The following is a 12,159-nucleotide window of genomic DNA, read 5'->3' on the forward strand; positions in this document are numbered from 1 at the left end:
TTGCTGGGCTGATATATGGGGAATGGTAGGAGGCATTGGATTTGGTTTATGCGTGACTATGGTGGAGGCTGGACCATGGTTACGGAAGGGACAGATAAGGATACAATGGAAGTGGAGCAGGGAATCCAAATATAAGAAATTATTAGCTCGGATTTCGTCGTATGGGACGGGGAGATTGTGGAATCTGCGTTGGGTTAGGATTTAAAGGATATGTGGTTGTAGGGTCGGATGGACGTGAATTTTCTCGTTCATTGGTATGCCGTGATTGGTAACTAGGAGCGAAATAATGGGGTATTTGAGTTACACTTCGGCAGAGCTACGTTTTGTATTCCAATCGATTTCTTTATCTTTGCACCTTGAACCATCAACGTACCGTTCCTGGAAGTATACTGTACACAAGAATATAGAAAGCAATCTTCAATTGCACTGGTTTGCATTCCATAGCATAGAGCCAATGTCAACCGTCCTTTGACATCTGGGGTTGCTCTGAAGCGTGAAAATCTAGAGTCACTCGGATTTTACGTGAAAAAACGTTGTTTGCGAATTTTTTATGTTCACTGTATTTTACGTGCATAAAATACGTTTTTCTCGGAGGGTTTTTGAACGCTCAAACTTCTATACTTCAATTTTTTACAAAATGGTTCAAACTTCGCACGAAGGTACATCAATGGATAAAGTCAAAACGAAATTTTTAATACCCAATAATCTCTATCCGTTTTCGGGATACCATGCTTTAAAGTCGAGCTAAATGTAGCATATAAAATTCGTTCTCACGTGAACTGAGTGCGCGGAAACGGTTCATTTTGACACATTCCCGTTTTTTTTACGATTTACCCTACTTCCCCAGCGCAGTGAGGTCCCTTGGCTGCAAGCTGTTGGCACACCTGCACCTTGTGATTGTAGGCTATGGTCCCTTACACTGTGCCCAAAATACGAAGATTCGCCAGCAACAGTAATCAATATACACTCCTGGAAATTGAAATAAGAACACCGTGAATTCATTGTCCCAGGAAGGGGAAACTTTATTGACACATTCCTGGGGTCAGATACATCACATGATCACACTGACAGAACCACAGGCACATAGACACAGGCAACAGAGCATGCACAATGTCGGCACTAGTACAGTGTATATCCACCTTTCGCAGCAATGCAGGCTGCTATTCTCCCATGGAGACGATCGTAGATATGCTGCATGTAGTCCTGTGGAACGGCTTGCCATGCCATTTCCACCTGGCGCCTCAGTTGGACAAGCGTTCGTGCTGGACGTGCAGACCGCGTGAGACGACGCTTCATCCAGTCCCAAACATGCTCAATGGGGGACAGATCCGGAGATCTTGCTGGCCAGGGTAGTTGACTTACACCTTCTAGAGCACGTTGGGTGGCACGGGATACATGCGGACGTGCATTGTCCTGTTGGAACAGCAAGTTCCCTTGCCGGTCCAGGAATGGTAGAACGATGGGTTCGATGACGGTTTGGATGTACCGTGCACTATTCAGTGTCCCCTCGACGATCACCAGTGGTGTACGGCCAGTGTAGGAGATCGCTCCCCACACCATGATGCCGGGTGTTGGCCCTGTGTGCCTCGGTCGTATGCAGTCCTGATTGTGGCGCTCACCTGCACGGCGCCAAACACGCATACGACCATCATTGGCACCAAGGCAGAAGCGACTCTCATCGCTGAAGACGACACGTCTCCATTCGTCCCTCCATTCACGCCTGTCGCGACACCACTGGAGGCGGGCTGCACGATGTTGGGGCGTGAGCGGAAGACGGCCTAACGGTGTGCGGGACCGTAGCCCAGCTTCATGGAGACGGTTGCGAATGGTCCTCGCCGATACCCCAGGAGCAACAGTGTCCCTAATTTGCTGGAAAGTGGCGGTGCGGTCCCCTACGGCACTGCGTAGGATCCTACGGTCTTGGCGTGCATCCGTGCGTCGCTGCGGTCCGGTCCCAGGTCGACGGGCACGTGCACCTTCCGCCGACCACTGGCGACAACATCGATGTACTGTGGAGACTTCACGCCCCACGTGTTGAGCAATTCGGCGGTACGTCCACCCGGCCTCCCGCATGCCCACTATACGCCCTCGCTCAAAGTCCGTCAACTGCACATACGGTTCACGTCCACGCTGTCGCGGCATGCTACCAGTGTTAAAGACTGCGATGGAGCTCCGTATGCCACGGCAAACTGGCTGACACTGACGGCGGCGGTGCACAAATGCTGCGCAGCTAGCGCCATTCGACGGCCAACACCGCGGTTCCTGGTGTGTCCGCTGTGCCGTGCGTGTGATCATTGCTTGTACAGCCCTCTCGCAGTGTCCCATCAGCGGAGTGTGCACTGATATGAAACTCCCTGGCAGATGAAAACTGTGTCCCAGACCGAGGCTCCAACTCGAGATCTTTGCCTTTCGCAGACAAGTGCTCTAGCAACTGAGCTCCTGTTTGGTAGGTAGGAGACGAGGTACTGGAGGAAGCAAAACTATGGGAACGGGTCGTGCTTGGATAGCTCAGTTGGTAGAGCACTTGTCTGGGAAAGGCAGAGATCCGGACTTCGAGTCTCGGTCTGGACCAAAGTTTTAATCTTTCAGGAAGTTTCATGTTGTGTCATATTGCACAACATGAGAAATATCACGCTGGAAAACATGATGGCATGTGTCATGTTATAGGACGTGGCATCATATATCACGTTACTTTGCGTTCCCTTCTTTTACATCACTATCTCTTTCGTGCTATGATAGGAGCATTTTTCATTCTGGCAGAAATTTATATGTAAATGTACTTATATTTTTATATGAGAATAATATGCATTCTAACAGTTACTCCCTGTTCGGAGCCCTCATAAGAAGCAGAGGTCCCCAGTGGTGGGATCGACTTTTTGAAACCAAATATACAGTTACGGAGGTTAAGATCCCAGGTAACTTGTTAGAACATTGTGTAAAATGGTTCTTATTATTAAATATCATCTATCCACTATTCATTTTCTTTTTCTCTGCTTTTAGCTAATATTTGCGCGTATAGTCTCTCAATTGATATTGTTACTGACACATAACAGATTTATAAATATATTGTAAGTAGGCTGTTTAGGTTTTTGTGTTGGTAACACCACGTAGCGCTCTGAATGAAAATCACTGGCTGTGCTGTGTGCAGTCTGTGACTGGTTGGCATTTTTGGAATATTCGCTATTGTAGCGTTGGGCAGTTGGATGTGAACAGCGCGTAGCGTTGCGCAGTTGGAGGTGAGCCGCCAGCAGTGGTGGATGTGGGGAGAGAGATGGCAGAATTTTGAGACCGGACGATCTGGACGTGTGTCCATCAGAAAGAGTAAATTTGTAGTATTGGATATCATGAACAGATATACAGGGTGTTACAAAAAGGTACGGCCAAACTTTCAGGAAACATTCCTCACACACAAATAAAGAAAAGATGTTATGTGGACATGTGTCCGGAAACGCTTAATTTCCATGTTAGAGCTCATTTTAGTTTCGTCAGTATGTTCTTCCTCCTACGCTCAATGGAGTACGTTATCATGATTTCATACGGGATACTCTACCTGTGCTGCTAGAACATGTGCCTTTACAAGTACGACCCAACATGTGGTTCATGCACGATGCAGCTCCTGCACATTTCAGTCGAAGTGTTCGTACGCTTCTCAACAACAGATTCGGTGACCGATGGATTGGTAGAGGCGGACCAATTCCATGGCCTCCACGCTCTCCTGACCTCAACCCTCTTGACTTTCATTTATGGGGGCATTTGAAAGCTCTTGTCTACGCAACCCCGGTACCAAATGTAGAGACTCTTCGTGCTCGTATTGTGGACGGCTGTGATTCAATACGCCATTCTCCAGGGCTGCATCAGCGCATCAGGGATTTCATGCGACGGAGGGTGGGTGCATGTATCCTCGCTAACGGAGGACATTTTGAACATTTCCTGTAACAAATTGTTTGAAGTCACGCTGGTACGTTCTGTTGCTGTGTGTTTCCATTCCATGATTAATGTGATTTGAAGAGAAGTAATAAAATGAGCTCTAACATCGAAAGTAAGCGTTTCCGGACACATGTCCACATAACATTTTCTTTCTTTGTGTGTGAGGAATGTTTCCTGAAAGTTTGGCCGTACCTTTTTGTAACACCCTGTATATTATGACTTTTGAACACTATTAAGGTAAATACACTGTTCTCTATCAAAATCTTTCATTTGCTAACTATGCCTATCAGTTGTTAGTGCCTTCAGTAGTTAGAATCTTTTATTTAGCTGGCAGTATTGGCGCTCGCTGTATTGCACTAGTTCGAGTAACGAAGATTTTTGTGAGGTAAGTGATTCATGAAAGGTATAGGTTATTGTTAGTCAGGGCCATTCATTTGTAGGGATTATTGAAAGTCAGATTGCGTTGCGCTAAAAATATTGTGTGTCAGTTTAGTGATGATCAGAATAAGTAAAGAGAGAAATGTCTGAGTACGTTCAGCTTTGCTCAGCTGTTTGAAAATCAAATAACGTAAGGGGTTTATCAGCACAGTAATTCAATAATTTTTCTAAGGAGACGTTTCAATATACACATCTCTTTAGTTTTATCATTATTGAATTATTATTATTAACATTATTATTATGCTGAGGCGCAGAATTGTAATAAATCAAAACATGTAACAACTTTAAAAATGTTAAAAACACGACCTGTTATGTAAACAGACTGAGTATGTCTGAAGGAAGCAATAAAAAAATATACAGGGTGGTCCATTGATAGTGACTGGGCCAAATACCTCACGAAATAAGCATCAAACGAAAAAACTACAAAGAACGAAACTCGTCTTGCATGAAGGGGAAACCAGATGGAACTATGGTTGGCACGCAAGATGGCGCTGCCACAGGTCAAACAGATATCAACTGCGTTTTTTAAATAAGAACCCCAATTTTTATTACATATTCGTGTAGTACGTAAACAAATATGAATGTTTTAGTTGGCCCACTTTTTTCGCTTTGTGATAGATGGCGCTGTAATAGTCACAAACGTATTAAGTACGTGGTATCACGTAACATTCCTCCAGTGCGGACGGTATTTGCTTCGTGATAATTACCTGTGTTAAAATGGAATGTTTACCAATAGCGGAAAAGGTCGATATCGTGTTGATTTATGGCTATTTTGATCAAAATGCCCAACGAGCGTGTGCTATGTATGCTGCTCGATATCCTGGATGACATCCAAGTGTTCGGACCGTTCGCCGGATAGTTACGTTATTTAAGGAAACAGGAAGTGTTCAGCCACATGTGAAACGTCAACCACGACCTGCAACAAATGATGATGCCCAAGTAGATGTTTTAGGTGCTGTCACGCTAATCCGCACATCAGTAGCACACAAATTGCGCGAGAATCGGGTTGAGAATGCCACATCAACATCGATTGCACCCGTACCATATTTCTATGCACCACGAATTGCATGGCGACGACTTTGAACGTCGTGTACAGTTCTGCCACTGGGCACAAGAGAAATTACGGGACGATGACAGATTTTTTGCACGCGTTCTATTTAGCGACGAAGCGTCATTCACCAACAGCGGTAACGTAAACCGGCATAATATGTACTATTGGGCAACGGAAAATCACGACGGCTGCGACAAGTGGAACATCAGCGTCCTTGGCGGGTTAATGTATGGTGCGGCATTATGGGAGGAAGGATAATTGGCCCGCATTTTATCGATGGCAATCTAAATGGTGCAATGTATGCTGATTTCCTACGTAATGTGCTACCGATGTTACTGCAAGATGTTTCACTGCATGACAAAATGACGATGTACTTCAAACATGATGGATGTCCGGCATATAGCTCGCGTGCGGTTGAAGCGGTATTGAATAGCATATTTCATTACAGGTGGATTGGTCGTCGAAGCACCGTACCATGGCCCACACGTTCACTGGATCTGACGTCCCCGGATTTCTTTCTGTGGGGAATATTGAAGGATATTTGCTATCGTAATTCACAGACAACGCCTGTCAACATGCGTCAGCGCATTGTCATTGCATGTGCGAACATTACGGAAGGCGAACTACTCGCTGTTGAGAGGAATGTCGTTACACGTATTGCCATATGCATTGAGGTTGACGGACATCATTTTGAGCATTTATTGCAGTAATGTGGTATTTACAGGTAATCACGCTGTAACAGCATGCGTTCTCAGAAATGATAAGTTCACAAAGGTACATGTATCACATTGGAACAACCGAAATAAAATGTTCAAAGGTACCTACGTCCCGTATTTTAATTTAAAAAACCTACCTGTTACCAACTGTTCGTCTAAAATTGTGAGCCATATGTTTGTGACTATTACAGCGCCATCTATCACAAAGCGATAAAAGTGGTCCAACTAAAACTTTCATATTTCTTTACGTACTACACGAATATGTAATAAAAAATGGAGGTTCCTGTTTAAAAAACGCAGTTGATATACGTTTGACCTATGGCAGCGCCATCTAGCGTGCCAAACATAGCGCCATCTGGTTTCCCCCTTCAGCCTAGCCGAGTTTCGTTCTTTGTAGTTTTTTCGTGTGACACTTATTTCGTGATATATTTGGACCGGTCACGATCAATGGACCACCCTGTACAATCAGGAAAGATATGTACAAGGTGTATCGAAAAGGATGGCGCAGACTTACACGGCTGAAGGTACAAGATAATAGAAGCACGAATGTCGAGCAAACATGGGGCTCTAAAACGGATACCTTAAGAGCTATGAGATATTCTTTATTTTCAATATTGTGAAACAAATCTCTTGTACTGCAAGCTGTTTGCTTTCCATATTTTGGGAAGTGGTAGTATGGACCATGTAATGTCCCCACGGAAAATTACCCTCTACCACGCACCAATTAATCATTGTCAATCAAATCATCCACATTTATTCACTTTTGAAAAGTATCTGATCGGATTTTCTAGTAACATATGCGCCGACAGCTCGTCGACGCCAAAGTATTTTCTAGTGCGTTTATTCTTTGGAATAACAGAGATACATGTATGTATTCTCCATGGTTGTGAGACTGGTAACGAGGACAGCTTCGGAAGTATCTGTCGAAAGATTGACGGGTTTCTAAAAGAGACATATTTGCTTTTCTTCTCGCTAAAGCGAGCTATTAACATTTGTGCCACTAACGGGTTGTTTGAAGAGAAATAAATTGTAACGGAAAATAATTAAGACTTGGAACCAAAAGAAATCTGGACATGTAATGGAGATGGATTGAATATAAAATTTCCTTCATAAATAAGGTTTGTGACCCCTTTTATTCTGGAGTGAATGAACGAATGAGTTCTTTGTCTGAATCATTGATGATCGCGTTGGCCCTGTAATTAGTGGGGAAGTTTCAGCTGTGTCGAAGAGAGCCTGCAATCACCGAGTCTTTGTTAAATCGTCCAAAAAGGCTTCGTACACATCTGGAATTCGAAATCTGTCGTAAAAGGAACGAATTGTTCAAACGATCGATTTTCCCAACTGAATGCAGCGCTTAACAATAATAATCAATGTAAAGATCTTTTACAGCAAGCCAGCCGCTGAATACTAAGACGAAGGGCTCCACCAGAGATTCTATTTGGCTGATTTCACGTAATGAAATATTATATTTAAAACTGTACATAGATAAAGGAGAGAGAGAGAGAGAGAGAGAGAGAGCGAATGAAATTAGAGAAAATACTCATAATCCTCCATTAGTCTAACTTTCCGCCTGTCTTATCATGGATCAGCCTAAAGACAAAACGGGAGGCCCTTACTTTACTGTATAGATTTATGTGTGAAAGTGAAGGGATCTTAAAGGCAAAAGATACACGTCTATACAGACAAAACATTACACAAAGTTGGCGGCAAGCTGCATGCATTCATCATTCAGCATCTATTCTTCTTACATTAATACATTATAACCAGAACAACAAAAAAATGTCCAGTAGACATGGAATCTAAAAGGCATACCTTAACAGCTGTGAGCACCTGTTCATCTTCGGTACTTTGGTACACAACTCTTCTAATGAGCAAGTGCTCATTACTTTTAAGCTGTGCATTTTAGAGCACATGTTCACATGTTTACTGGACATTTTTTTCTTGTTTTGGTCCAAACTACCACTCCCTAAAATATGGAAAGCACAGAGCTTGCCGTAGAAGAGATTTGTTTCGCAATATTGAAAATCAAGAATATCTCATAGCCCTAAAGGAATGCGTTTTAGCGCCCATATTTACCTGACATTTGTGCTTCTATTATCGTGAACCTTCAGCCGTTTAAGTTTGCGCCATCCTTTTTGATACACCCTGTATTAGATTGTTGGATAAATAGGCATGGGGTGTAAATGATGCCACTCACCAGTGAGGTTTATTATCAGAATTTGCCACTGTTCGTTATTCCGCACATTATACGGTGGTCTGCTGAAAAACTAATTGCTGTGGTTATTTTGACCTAAATGTGAATGGAGTCCCGATAAAACTGTTTCAAAAATAACTGTAATTTAAAAAAAAAAATACCATTCGTATTTGTTCGTAGCTGTGTCAGAGTTAGATCACTGACTCACAGCAACGTAATTCAGATTAGTAACATCCACAGATGCGAAAAACCCCAGGTCATCAGTACCCTGACACAGCTAAAACCCCGACTCACGGCGATAGAAGGCTGCAGCCCAGCTGGCACGACGCTCAAGTCAGAAAGTGAAGCAGCTGAATCACCACCGACAGTGTCACAGAGGCTGACTCTTCATATGCGTCCTGCAAACTGATCCCATGCCTAGGATATTTAACTCTCTTCTGGAAATTGTTTCAAATGATAAAATTATGCCCTTTTATGCTCCTAACACGCTTTTTTCCACGTGAATTTCAGTATTCTTTAATAAAAACGGAAATGAAATTCAAATAATTTGAAAGCCCGCTAGAACGCTCCATTGGAGTCATGTAATGCCTGAGACGTCACTGGCTAGCTTACTGCTCCTACTGTGATAATGCTAATTCACAGTGATGGCTTGTTTTGGAATTTACGTTTCCGAAAAAGGTTACGAATGGTATTTAGTGCCATACTGTACAAATACGTCTATAAAAACTCCTGAAAAGTTATTTTTGAGTGTTCCAGAGAATGAGAAATGCGTAAAATGTGGTTGCACTGAACTGCCAAATTGCCACCACGTCGACGCACAAGTTCACTAACTTAATTAAAACTATATTGCACTGTGAAGTTAACATTAACTTAGTTCCGTGATATGCTCTTCCACTGTTACAACGAATGATAGTGTCATTCAACGAAATTGTCGTTTTACTCATCTGTACCTCAATTATTCGGTAGCTCAGTTGTTAGAGAAGTAGACCGTCAAATTATATAAGGTGATGTCCATATATCACCGGCTCGAATTTAACCCGAAAGAACATTTTAACTTGTTTGTAAAACGATTGGCTAGTCCTCTCGTATGAAAACCAAATCACAATTACAAAACTTCACGACACCGATCAGAAACAGATTGTTATTATGTTTTCCTTCCTCCTTGCATACACATACATTTGGAATCGCTGTTCACACACGTCACGTTCAAAAACGTATTTTCTAGTTAATATGACCACACACTTTTTACGTTATTAGAAACAATACTTTTGTATTCGTTCTATCTAACTAGGATCCTTAGTGTTTAAACTTCTACTGTTTCATCATCTTACGTAAAGATTAAGTAAGTCTGCTTCAGACGCTAATGTTAGTTTACATTCACAAACACCACAGCCCTTAGGTTTGTGTCACCTCCTTGTTGTACACGCTTTATATCTCTCCGTTTTAGGTCGTCGTCCTACAGCTCGTTGTAGTGTGTGCATATGGCGCTATCTTAACTACTAGCAGTACTTTCGAAAAAAGTTAATTGCTAAGACGAATGTGAAGCTATGTATAATAAATCTACAATCGAAACAACTGGTAAGGTTGTTCTCGTATTTCGTGTGAAACTTTTAAAAATACACTCCTGGAAATGGAAAAAAGAACACATTGACACCGGTGTGTCAGACCCACCATACTTGCTCCGGACACTGCGAGAGGGCTGTACAAGCAATGATCACACGCACGGCACAGCGGACACACCAGGAACCGCGGTGTTGGCCGTCGAATGGCGCTAGCTGCGCAGCATTTGTGCACCGTCAGTGTCAGCCAGTTTGCCGTGGCATACGGAGCTCCATCGCAGTCTTTAACACTGGTAGCATGCCGCGACAGCGTGGACGTGAACCGTATGTACAGTTGACGGACTTTGAGCGAGGGCGTATAGTGGGCATGCGGGAGGCCGGGTGGACGTACCGCCGAATTACTCAACACGTGGGGCGTGGGGTCTCCACAGTACATCGATGTTGTCGCCAGTGGTCGGCGGAAGGTGCACGTGCCCGTCGACCTGGGACCGGACCGCAGCGACGCACGGATGCACGCCAAGACCGTAGGATCCTACGCAGTGCCGTAGGGGACCGCACCGCCACTTCCCAGCACATTAGGGACACTGTTGCTCCTGGGGTATCGGCGAGGACCATTCGCAACCGTCTCCATGAAGCTGGGCTACGGTCCCGCACACCGTTAGGCCGTCTTCCGCTCATGCCCCAACATCGTGCAGCCCGCCTCCAGTGGTGTCGCGACAGGCGTGAATGGAGGGACGAATGGAGACGTGTCGTCTTCAGCGATGAGAGTCGCTTCTGCCTTGGTGCGAATGATGGTCGTATGCGTGTTTGGCGCCGTGCAGGTGAGCGCCACAATCAGGACTGCATACGACCGAGGCACACAGGGCCAACACCCGGCATCATGGTGTGGGGAGCGATCTCCTACACTGGCCGTACACCACTGGTGATCGTCGAGGGGACACTGAATAGTGCACGGTACATCCAAACCGTCATCGAACCCATCGTTCTACCATTCCTAGACCGGCAAGGGAACTTGCTGTTCCAACAGGACAATGCACGTCCGCATGTATCCCGTGCCACCCAACGTGCTCTAGAAGGTGTAAGTCAACTACCCTGGCCAGCAAGATCTCCGGATCTGTCCCCCATTGAGCATGTTTGGGACTGGATGAAGCGTCGTCTCACGCGGTCTGCACGTCCAGCACGAATGCTGGTCCAACTGAGGCGCCAGGTGGAAATGGCATGGCAAGCCGTTCCACAGGACTACATCCAGCATCTCTACGATCGTCTCCATGGGAGAATAGCAGCCTGCATTGCTGCGAAAGGTGGATATACACTGTACTAGTGCCGACATTGTGCATGCTCTGTTGCCTGTGTCTATGTGCCTGTGGTTCTGTCAGTGTGATCATGTGATGTATCTGACCCCAGGAATGTGTCAATAAAGTTTCCCCTTCCTGGGACAATGAATTCATGGTGTTCTTATTTCAGTTTCCAGGAGTGTATATAACCCTTCCAAGAGTCGAATTGTGACCTCTTTATCTATGCTCAGATGCGCTTTGCTTTGCGCTACCGAACGCGTGCTAGGTACAACGCCTGTGCTGAATGTCTTCTACAGAGGAAATCAGCACTAAGTTTCGCCAATAATTATTTTATTGTGCTTTAGGTCGTAGCTCATGACATAGTCAACAATCTGGTAACAAATGGGCCCAATACCAAAAGTTCTACAATTCCTTAGTTTTGAGCGAGTTTAATTATGTTGAAGGGAGTAGGGAAAAGAATGCCTGTCGTTGCACATATGGCCGCTCTAAACGGGCGGAGCATAAACGCATCAACTTTCGCAAGGCCTCTACTATCAGCCGCCACAAAATTTCTTTCTGTTGTTACTTTAAAGTTGTAATTGCATTTTCCATCACTAAATAACTAAACTATTTGATGAAAAAGTACGTAAAAACCTCGTAACTTGGGGTAACGGCCCCGTAACACTCGAACAGCTTCATCTTACTCCTAGTCTGGCAACGGCCTTGCCGCAGTGGATACGCCGGTTCCTGTCAGATCACCGAAGTTAAGCACTGTCGGGCGTGGCCTGCACTTGGATGGGTGACCATCCGGGTTGCCATCTGTTGTTGCCATTTTTCGGGGTGCACTCAGCCTCGTGATGCCAATTGAGGAGCTACTGGACCGAACAGTAGCGGCTCCGGTCAAAGAAAACCATCATAACGACCGGGAGTGCGGTGTGCTGACGACACGCCCCTCCTGTCTGCACCCTAATCTGAGGATGACACGGCGGTCGAATAGTCC

The 12,159-nt window shown here is 44.7% G+C and overlaps 1 protein-coding gene and 1 pseudogene across 1 annotated transcript in view; both read left to right on the plus strand.

Annotated features, from left to right (window-relative positions):
• The window catches only part of LOC126175962 (UDP-glucosyltransferase 2-like), a 75,705-nt gene that overhangs the window by 37,260 nt on the left and 26,286 nt on the right, over nt 1-12,159 (plus strand). The gene's annotated exons all lie outside the window — the stretch shown is intronic.
• LOC126177674 (5S ribosomal RNA) lies at nt 11,873-11,990 on the plus strand (annotated as a pseudogene).

The sequence above is a fragment of the Schistocerca cancellata genome, chromosome 3 (genome assembly GCF_023864275.1).
Source record: "Schistocerca cancellata isolate TAMUIC-IGC-003103 chromosome 3, iqSchCanc2.1, whole genome shotgun sequence".
Classification (NCBI taxonomy): Eukaryota; Metazoa; Arthropoda; class Insecta; order Orthoptera; family Acrididae; genus Schistocerca; species Schistocerca cancellata.